This window comes from Eschrichtius robustus, chromosome 12 (assembly GCF_028021215.1).
Source record: "Eschrichtius robustus isolate mEscRob2 chromosome 12, mEscRob2.pri, whole genome shotgun sequence".
In the NCBI taxonomy this organism is placed as follows: Eukaryota; Metazoa; Chordata; class Mammalia; order Artiodactyla; family Eschrichtiidae; genus Eschrichtius; species Eschrichtius robustus.
Window position 1 is genome coordinate 8,104,511 of NC_090835.1, and position 10,383 is coordinate 8,114,893.

Below are 10,383 nucleotides of genomic sequence, written 5' to 3' on the forward strand. Positions count from 1 at the left end.
GGGACTAAACCAGGTCAGCCAAGTTCTCTCCTTTTCTGTTGTCCCAAGTGAGTCAAGGCACAGACAGCCGACAGAGCCAGTCTGATCTGATCACTGGGGACAGTCTGACAAGTGTGACTCAGAGCTGGAGATAGGGCAGGAGGCAGCAGGATGCCCGGCTCTTAAAGATGCCCTAGACATAGAGGGAACCTACCTCAACATAATAAAAGCCATATACAACAAACCCACAGCAAACCTCAGTCTCAGTGGTGAAAAACTGAAAGCATTTCCTCTAAGATCAGGAATAAGACAAGGATGTCCACTCTCGCCACTATTATTCAACATAGTTTTGAAAGTCCTAGCCACGGCAGTCAGAGAAGAAAAAGAAATAAAAGGAATACAGATTGGAAAAGAAGATGTAAAACGGTCACTGTTTGCAGATGACATGATACTATACATAGATAATCCTAAAGATACTACCAGAGGGGCTTCCCTGGTGGCGCAGTGGTTGAGAATCTGCCTGCCAATGCAGGGGACACGGGTTCGAGCCCTGGTCTGGGAAGATCCCACATGCCACGGAGCAACTGGGCCCGTGAGCCACAATTACTGAGCCTGCGCGTCTGGAGCCTGTGCTCCGCAACAAGAGAGGCCGCGATGGTGAGAGGCCCGCGCACCGCGATGAAGAGTGGTCCCCACTTGCCACAACTAGAGAAAGCCCTCGCACAGAAACGAAGACCCAACACAGTCATAAATAAATAAATAAATAAATAAAAGAACGTGAATTTCTTTAAAAAAAAAAAAAAAAAAGATACTACCAGAAAACGACTAGAGCTCATCAATGAATTTGGTAAAGTTGCAGGATACAGAATTAATGCACAGAAATCTCTTGCATTCCTGTACACTAACAACGAAAGATCAGAAAGAGAAATTAAGGAAACAGTCCCATTCACCATTGCAACAAAAAGAATAAAATACCTAGGAATAAAGCTACCTAAGGAGGTAAAAGACCTGTACTCAGAAAACTATAAGACACTGATGAAAGAAATCAAAGATGACACAAACAGATGGAGAGATACACCATGTTCTTGGATTGGAAGAATCAATATTATGAAAATGACTATACTACCCAAAGCAATCTACAGATTCAGTGCAATCCCTATCAAATTACCAATGGCATTTTTTACAGAACTAGAACAAAAAAATCTTAAAATTTGTATGGAGACACAGAAGACCCCGAATAGCCAAAGCAGTCTTGAGAGATAAAAACGGAGCTGGAGGAGTCAGACTCCCTGACTTCAGACTATACTACAAAGCTACAGTAATCAAGACAATATGGTACTGGCACCAAAAGAGAAATATAGATCAATGGAACAGGATAGAAAGCCCAGAGATAAACCCACACACCTGTGGTCAATTAATCTATGACAAAGGAGGCAAGGATATACAATGAAGAAAAGGCAGTCTCTTCAGTAAGTGGTACTGGGAAAACTGGACAGCTACATGTAAAATACGAAATTAGAACCCTCCCTAACACCATACACAAAAATATAAACTCAAAATGGATTAAAGACGTAAATGTAAGACTAGACACTATAAAACTCTTAGAGGAAAACATAGGAAGAACACTCTGTGACATAAACCACAGCAAGATCTTTTTTGACCCGCCTCCTAGGGTCATGTAAATAAAAACAAAAATAAACAAATGGGACCTAATGAAACTTAAAAGCTTTTGCACAGCAAAGGAAACCATAAACAAGACAAAAAGACAACCCTCAGAATGGGAGAAAATATTTGTAAATGACCCAACTGACAACAGATTAATCGCCAAAATATACAAGCAGCTCACACAGCTCAATATCACAAAAACAAACAACCGAATCCAAAAATGGGCAGAAGACCTAAATAGACATTTCTCCAAAGAAGACATACAGGTGGCCAAGAGGCACATGAAAAGCTGCTCAACATCACTAATTATTAGAGAAATGCAAATCAAAACTACAACGAGGTATCACCTCACACTGGTCAGAATGGCCATCATCAGAAAATCTACAAACAACAAATGCTGGAGAGGGTGTGGAGAAAAGGGAACCCTCTTGCACTGTTGGTGGGAATGTCAATTGATACAGCCACTATGGAGAACAGTATGGAGGTTCCTTAAAAAACTAAAAATAGAACTACCATATGACCCAGCAATCCCACTACTGGGCATATACCCAGAGAAAACCATAAGGACACAGAAAGACGCATGCACCCCAATGTTCACTGCAGCACTGTTTACAATAGCCAGGTCATGGAAGCAACCTTAATGCCCGTCAACAGACGAATGGATAAAGAAGATGTGGTACATATATACAATGGAATATTACTCAGCCATATAAAGGATCGAAACTGGGTCATTTGTAGAGACGTGGATGGACCTAGGGACTGTCATACAGAGTGAAGTAAGTCAGAAAGAACAAATGTCTTATATTAAGGCATATATGTGGAATCTAGAAAAATGGTACAGATGAACAGGTTTGCAGGGCAGAAATAGAGACACAGATGTAGAGACCAGATGTATGGACACCAAGGGGGGAATGCAGGGCTGGGGAGTGGTGGTGGTGGGATGAATTGGGAGGTTGGGATTGACATATATACACTAATGTATATAAAGTAGATAACTAATAAGTACCTGCTGTATAAAAAAGTAAATAAAAGATTAAAAAAAAAAAAGATGCCTTAGAAAGCACTTCAGCCTTCAGGGCCAAGAGCCCATAGGAGATAGTCCTCTTGGGTCTTCTCAGGTGAAGACTTCTTGCTGGAGACTGAGGACTGCAGACTTGGACTCCTGTCTTCCTCTAGTGGACTGAACCTTTGGACGTGCTCCATTTAGACTCTGTCCATAAGCCTTAGGCATTTGCAAGACTAGTATTTAGGGGGACTTCCCTGGCAGTCCAGTGGTTAGGACTCCGTGCTTCCACTGCAGGGGGCATGGGTTCCATCCCTGGTCAGGGAACTAAGATCCTACAAGCTGCAGGGTGTGGCCAAAAAAAAAAAAAAAAAGTGTAGGATTTAGATGAGGAAGACTTGGGTTAAGATTCTGATTCTGTTCCTGGTTCCATTTTAGGCTAATTATAACTTGGGGCTTCATCTACCCTCTTTGATTCTCAATTTCTTTAACTACAAAATAAAGTCAATGGCAGTCTCTCTATTATAGAGTTGTTGGATTATTAATTGACATATATGAAATAGAGTGAAACAACAGTGATTTCTGGGCCACCTACTATGTGTTAGGCTCTAGAAGTAAAGACCTAAGTAAGTTTATGTCTTCTTAACAAGCATACCGTCTAATGGAGAAAATTGGAAAGTATTGCTTATTATCACTACTCCCCAGGATCCATATATTTGAAGTTCAAGTAAGAGTTTTCTTAGCACATGATATATGGTCCCACCATTGCCACCATGGCGGGGAAACAAGTGTTACAGGCTGGTAGACCTCTGTGGGCCTGGACCTCATCTGCAAGGCAGTGTGGGCATGTCGTCCTTGACATTTTTCATGACCAGTCTTCGGGCAGTTTGAGCTGAGAAGTGATGGCATCTCATTTCTCATTCCCAAAGCCTCGTATCTGGATTGACAGGAGCAGGAAAGGCTGAGGTTGTAGGAATCTGGAGCATCTGGAGAGAGGTCTTGGGCCCTTCTCCTTCTTGGACTGCAGGCACAGGCAACACCAAACAGAAGCTTCCCTCTGGATGGTGCCTTGGCATCAGCTCCTCCCTTTCCCTCCAGCTGGAAGACACACACTCGGTCTTGATAAAGAAAGTATAAAGATTCACTTGTTTAGCTAAACAATATAGCTAAGGTTGTTTCAAACATTAAAAACAGAAACAAAACCAAAAAAAAACCCCAACATCCTTTCTTTTAATGGAAACTTACCTGGAGCTGCATATGTGAAACAGGTTATCAGGGAATGCTCTTGGTTGATGTTTTGAGAGTGGGGTGTCCTGCCCATCCAACCCCACTGTTTCCATGGAGACCCTTCAAGTCCTTGGTGGAAGCCATAGTGTTCTGCAGAAAAGTTTGAAGCCATAGATTAGACCCACTCCAGCTAGATGGTGTAGGTAACGTCCCTGTGGATATCCCGTTCCTGGGGTGAATTGAGCTCTCTTGAGATTCCCAGCCCTAAGGAATCTTCCTGGCCAGCCACCTGGTAGTTACCTGGAGTTCCATCTCTCGGGGTCTTCGGGGGTTTTGGTCTTTCCAGAATGTCCCGTAGAAATGCACGTGTTCTCGGGAAGGGTACAGCAAGCCCAGGACCCATTCCCAGTCACATTCACTCATTCATTCATTTATTCAGCTAATGTCTGTTGAGCATGTACTAAGTGCTGCATCCTGTTCTCCATACCAGGGGTACAGTTCTGAGCAAACAGACAAAAACCCTGCCCTCTTGCAGCCTGTATTGCGCTGGGGGCTGGAGGGGCAGGTAGCTGACAGCCAGGCTAGAGGTTTGGGGGACAGTGCTGCGGGCAGACTGCTCAGAACAGAAGATAATCTTGCTGTCCTTGCCTCTGAGCTGCCGGCCCTACTCGGCTGGAGCTGAATGACGTGCTGAGTCAAACCAGCTTGGCGGGGCTTCTCTGCTGCACGTGGAGGCAGTTGGTTTGCACGCGTCCTCATGAGGTCTTGGGGTCTGGTGGTGATGCCTTGGGGTGGAGAAGAGGGTCCGCTGGGTGGTGGCAAGGAGAGGCCACTGAGTGCTTCACTTAGATCTAACTCAGGGCTTCTCAAACTTTGCTGCACGTTTGGACACCTCGGGAGCTGTGAAAACCCGGCTCCGGGGCTGCACTCCCGGGCTATCTAACCAGATTTTTTTTTTTTTATAATAACAGCTGCTGGGTTTTTTTAAAATTTTTATTTATTTATTTATTTTTGGCTGTGTTGGGTCTTCATTGCTGCATGCGGGCTTTCTCTAGTTGCGGCGAGCGGGGGCTACTCTTCGTTGCGGTGCACGGGCTTCTCATTGCGGTGGCTTCTCTTGTTGTGGAGCACGGGCTCTAGGCGCGCAGGCTTCAATAGATGTGGCACGTGGGCTCAGTAGTTGTGGCTCGCGGGCTCTAGAGCGCAGGCTCAGTAGTTGTAGCGCACGGGCTTAGTTGCTCTGCGGCATGTGGGATCTTCCCAAACCAGGGCTTGAACCCGTGTGCCTTGCGCTGGCAGGTGGATTCTTAACCACTGTGCCACCAGGGAAGTCCCTCTAAGCAGATTCTGAGGCATGGGTCTCCAGCCTCAGGAGTGTAAAAACTCCTTGGGTGGGTATAATGTCCAGCCATGTGAGAGAACCACTGAACTCACTTATATAGTAGTCTCTGTAAGATTTTTCTTGCTGAAAGGTGTCCTGGGCTTTAAATGCATCTAGACAGTGTTCTCCACCTTTGGACAGTAGCAGACTCACCAGGGGAACTTGGTTAAACACACACAGGCCACACAGTCTCTCCTATACCCATGTGCTGGGGGCCTGTATGCTCTTATCAGCTCCCCAGGGGATTCTCAGATGCACCAGCGCTGGAGAACTGCTGGGTCAGAGGATGCGCGGGAGAAGTGGCAGGCTCAGTGAGCAGGGCAGCTCACGAGTCCATGACTTCTTGGGCCCCCAGCCAGGAAGGAAGCAAGTATTCCTGTGTAGGGTTGGTGACTTTGCAGCTCTGCCCCCCTGCAGCACTGCACTGGAACTTAGCACTCTGTAGGTAGTATTGGCCCCATTTGACAGATGGGGGACTGAGGCGCAAAGATAGGATGCAACTTGCCCAAGGCCACATGAGATTGAAACCGCAGACAGGCCTGACTCCAGATCCTGGGGCTGGGACGGAGTCATGATTTTCTTCTGTGACCCACAGTCTGTTTCAGGGAGCACCAGAGAGGCCCATGTGTCTCAGCTCTCATCATCTCTTAGAAGCGGCTCTAAAAGTCCAGGCTGGAGACTCCTGTGCTCACAAGAAACCGCTCCCGGTTCACGCTCTCGTGTTCATTCCGCTCTTGTTCACCTGCAGGGAGGCTTGCAGGCCCCTCGTTTCTCCTAGAACCGTGGAATTAGCCCTAATTGTACATCTGAGGAGCAGAATTTTTAGGGCCACAATGCAGTTTGGTAAAATTAGACCTATCTTCAAACTGCACGCATTTACCCTTTCCAGTATCTTCGCAACTGCAAAAATCATACGTTGACTCTACGGATCGTATATTTGCCTTTAGTTCAAAATTTTACATGATCCAAGTGCTTTCGGCAGCCGTCTGTGAAAATCTAGACTAAAAAATGGGGTGAAAGAGTGGGAGGTTGTTCTTTTTAAGGAATGCATTTTCTTCTGAGTCTGTCGGCAAAGTAAAAGTGTGTTTATTAGATTTTGAACACAGGTATTTTCAGGGCCACACTTACTGTGTGCAGCAAAGTACAGCCCTGTTTGGTGCCTGACCATATAAGTATCTAAGGAAGAGACTTCATTCCTAGTTCTTGACAAACATGAAATAGCTTTCAAGAAAACGCACGCAGAAGCAATTATGATTATGAATGGCTTTGGCAGCTACCATCCTACATTATTAATTTTGTAATACAGTCAAGCTCCTCTTCATTCATATTTGATGGAAAGCCTTGTGGCCCAGAGGGAAGCCCAGGACAGCATTTATGGAATTGTTTTTAAGGTTTCTGAATGCTGGCAGTGCTTTGCCTGCCTTCAGGGTTGCATTCTTCTTTCGCTCAGTGACCTTGCTGGGCATGGGAACCTTGCCTTTGAGATAGTAACTGCTCCTTTGGAAGCCTGCGGAGACCTGCACGTAACCAGCGCGGTGTTAGGTAAAGGGAGCAGGATGAGCGGCGAGCATCATTTGGAATCTGCTGCGTTTCCGCAAGGTGCTGGGGGGACGGGATGCGCCCACGGGAAAGGGCCCCTCCAGTCGTCTCTGGGGATGAGGATGTGCTGTGGCTGCAACATCCAGCATTTGTTCCAAGCTTTACAGTTTGCAAAACATTTCTAAACCCAGGATCTCCTGATAATCCTTAAAGGAGGCAGGGCACGGCTCTGGTTAGGTCCTGTTTACCAACGGGGAAGAGAACCTTGCAGGGGTTAAATGATATATTTAGTCTCTTCTGGCCTCCTGTCCACAGTCACCCATTCTCTCCCTCCCTCCCTCTCCGCCCCCCCCCCCCCGCCCCAAACGCCTCCTTGTCCCCTGGGCCCCCAGGCCTCTGCCCTGCATTGTGTTATCAAAGGCCTTGGTGCTCTGCCTGCCGCCCACTGGTAGCCGCGCTGCACCGAGCCTAGCAGGGAGCTGCCGTGAGCTCGGGGCTCAGCCGGTTTTATTTTGAGGGAAGCAAAGCCGCGCAGATGTCTCTCCAACCCCGTGTGGAAGGGGTCAGCGGATCACTCTGTGTTCCCTTAGATGATGTCATGTCTTTGCAAAGTCTGGGTTTCCAGTGTTTGCAGGGATGGGAGTCCCGGCGACAAGCAGTGTGGACAGAATGGAAGGTGGCAGTGTCCAGTCGCATCATGAGGTGTGAGGAGTTGCCCACCAGGCACCCCTGTCCCACCAGGAAGTAATTGTGGTCCTTTAAGAATGGGATGGAAAGATTGATTTCTGTGCATGTTGCCGTAGCTGTTGCTAGTACATAGACGCTCAGGGAGTGTCTTGGACCTGACTCCATGGTGAATGGGGCTGGTGGGCATCTCTAGCGGCCCAGGGGCATCGTGAACAAACCCTGGTGCCACGAGGGTCTCGTGAACCTGGAACCTTCGGAAGCCTCTGGGGAAGCGGAAGGTGCAGCTCCTCTTTTCCCAGGGGGCTCGGAGAGTTTGAAACGCTCTTCAACCCAAGGCTGGGTGGGTTTCCCTGCTCCAACAAGATGCAGAGGAGACAACTCCAGGCGGTCTTCCCAGCCCTCCTGAGTCACACTGGGGGGAGGTCCCTGAGGTGCAGGTTGGCCTAAGTCACTAAAATAATTAGTTGCCCAGGAGTGGGTGGAGAGCGACACGGGTGTTCGTCATCTCGAGTCCAGGGGACACGCTGATGATCCCAGACAGTGCGTCGCCAGTGGGGGGCTCAGAGCATCAGCCTGTGTTCAGTCCTTTTCCTCAGGATTTTAGTTAGTCTCCTTCATACACCTTACCACCCCCCCCCCCCCAAGGAACAACGTGGGCAGCCTGGAATAGTGGGGCTGGAGTGCGGGTGTTTGCTGAGCCCTCGGTGACGCATGGCTGAGCTTCTTCCGGCTCCCCAGACCGCCCCACCCCGCACCGCCAGCCCTGCCCCTGCCTCCCTCCCGGGTGGGTCCTACACAGGGACATCGAGGGGCTGGAGGCGGCGGGTGCTGCCTGGTGTTAAGAGCTGTGAAAGGCAGAATCAGGACCAAGGGAGAGCTTCCCCTGAGATGAGAAGCCCCCAGGGAATTCCTCAGCGCCTCCCCTCTCCACATGTCTGTGCCAGCGTGTGAGTGCTGCTTCCTCCTGGTGCCCCGGCCACAGCTGGTGGGACTCGTCATCAGCCAGTTACTCGGGGAGGGACCAGGGCCAGCAGCTTCCCTGGACTTTGAGCTCTAAAGCCAGACACCCCTGCTTCAAATCCTGGCTCTACCACGTACTAGCCGTGTGACTTTGGGAAAGTTATCTAACCTAAGATTTGGTTTCCTCATCTGTAAAGTGGAAATAATGATAAAGCACCTCATAAGATTATGATGATGATTCATTGAAACACCTTATGTTAAGTAATAAGCATGGTGCCTGACCTCTTCCTTCCAGGGGAAACCACAGTAAAGGCTCCTGGCCGTGTTTTCCTCCTGCTGCCTCTGCCCGACCCTGGAACATCCCCCATGTGGTCCCCGGTGGCCTGGCATGCCCCCCTTCTTGGGAACTGTGAGGAACAAACTATCTTTCTCTCTTCAGTTTAAAACAGACACCGGTTAGCATGGCTGGCTCTCTCTACCCAGTCTTTCATCCTCCGGGAGGCTGGCGTGGGCACCTCCCTGTGGAATCTCAGTGTTCCCAGCAGCAGGAGAGGACAAGCTTCAGTGCTCAGGCACTTTCAGACTTCTGCCTGGTGTGTCACATGGCCAAGCCCAGATTCAAAGGGTGGAAAGAGATAGACTCCACCCCCTAATGGAAGGAGCAGTGGTCGCATTGCAAAGGGGGGCGCATACAGGGATGGGAAGAACTTGTTCCCATTTAAAAAAATCTACCGTACGCTCTGCTTGGTGTCTTTGGGCAAGTGACTTCCTTTTCCTTAACCCATGGTCATCCTCTTTATAATGGAGTGGAAAATTCCTGTTCCTTGCAGGGCTGCCTAGAGGGTCCAAACGCCATAAAGTACCATGGAAATGTACTGGTTTGTTGGTATCTGACATGTCTACCACAGGTGTCACATTTTGAGAAAAATCTAGGTGTTTGGATCTTAAGAAATGATTTTGTTATCACACATCTTGGACAGAAGGACAGGTTCCTGAGATTCAGGTTGGTGTGATCCTGACAAGTACCTAACAAGATGCCATCCCAGTCTTCTTATATAGTCTTATATAGTCTTCTGCCTATTTTTATATTTTTCTTATATAAAATATATGTTATGCATGTATGGTCTCAGTTGAGGTTCTTGATCCTATCTATCGGTGTCTCACTTGTGGATCCTGGGAGAGAAAATCTGTTTGGCCAAGTTTGGATCAGGTGTACACGCCAATTAGAGGGACATGGTTACAGGTACCAAATGCTGTTTATGTTTGTCTGGACCCTGCTCCTTTAAGCTGGTGGACACACCAATCCTCAATGACCACTGGATCATAAAAGCCAGTTGTGAGCACCTGCCCACCAGTCTTCTTGTTCTAGACCTTTCTTGCTTGTTTCTGACTAGTTTACACTTTCTTCTGGTTCCTGTAATTCCCTCTTGCATTTATTACCTTGCTCTTGTACTTTCCCGTTTGGTGTTTTTCATCTGAAATTGATGCATCTCAACTCTTCCAGAAAGACTTTGGCTTGGATATACCTTCCAATGCAGAGCAACAGCCAACAGTGGATTAGCTGAGATTTAGTTCTTCTGGGTTGAGTTGAGACTTGGGGTGCAGTAGCTATCCTGCCTGACTCCTTGGACTCAACTTGCAGCCCTGGTCCACCACTCCACTTTGCAAAGTGGGAGTTAGGCAATTTCTGTGTCTCCTTCTCTGTCTAGACCAGGGGTCCCCAACCCCCAGGCCACAGACCAGTACCGGTTAGGAACTGGGCCACACAGCAGGAGGTGAGCAGAGGGTGAGCAAGCAAAGCTTCACCTGTATTTACAGCCGCTCCCCATTGCTTGCATCACCGCCTGAGCGCTGCCTCCTGTCAGATCAGCGGCAGTGTTAGTCTCATGGGAGCATGGACCCTATTGTGAACTGCACATGCGAGGGATCTAGGTTGTGTGCT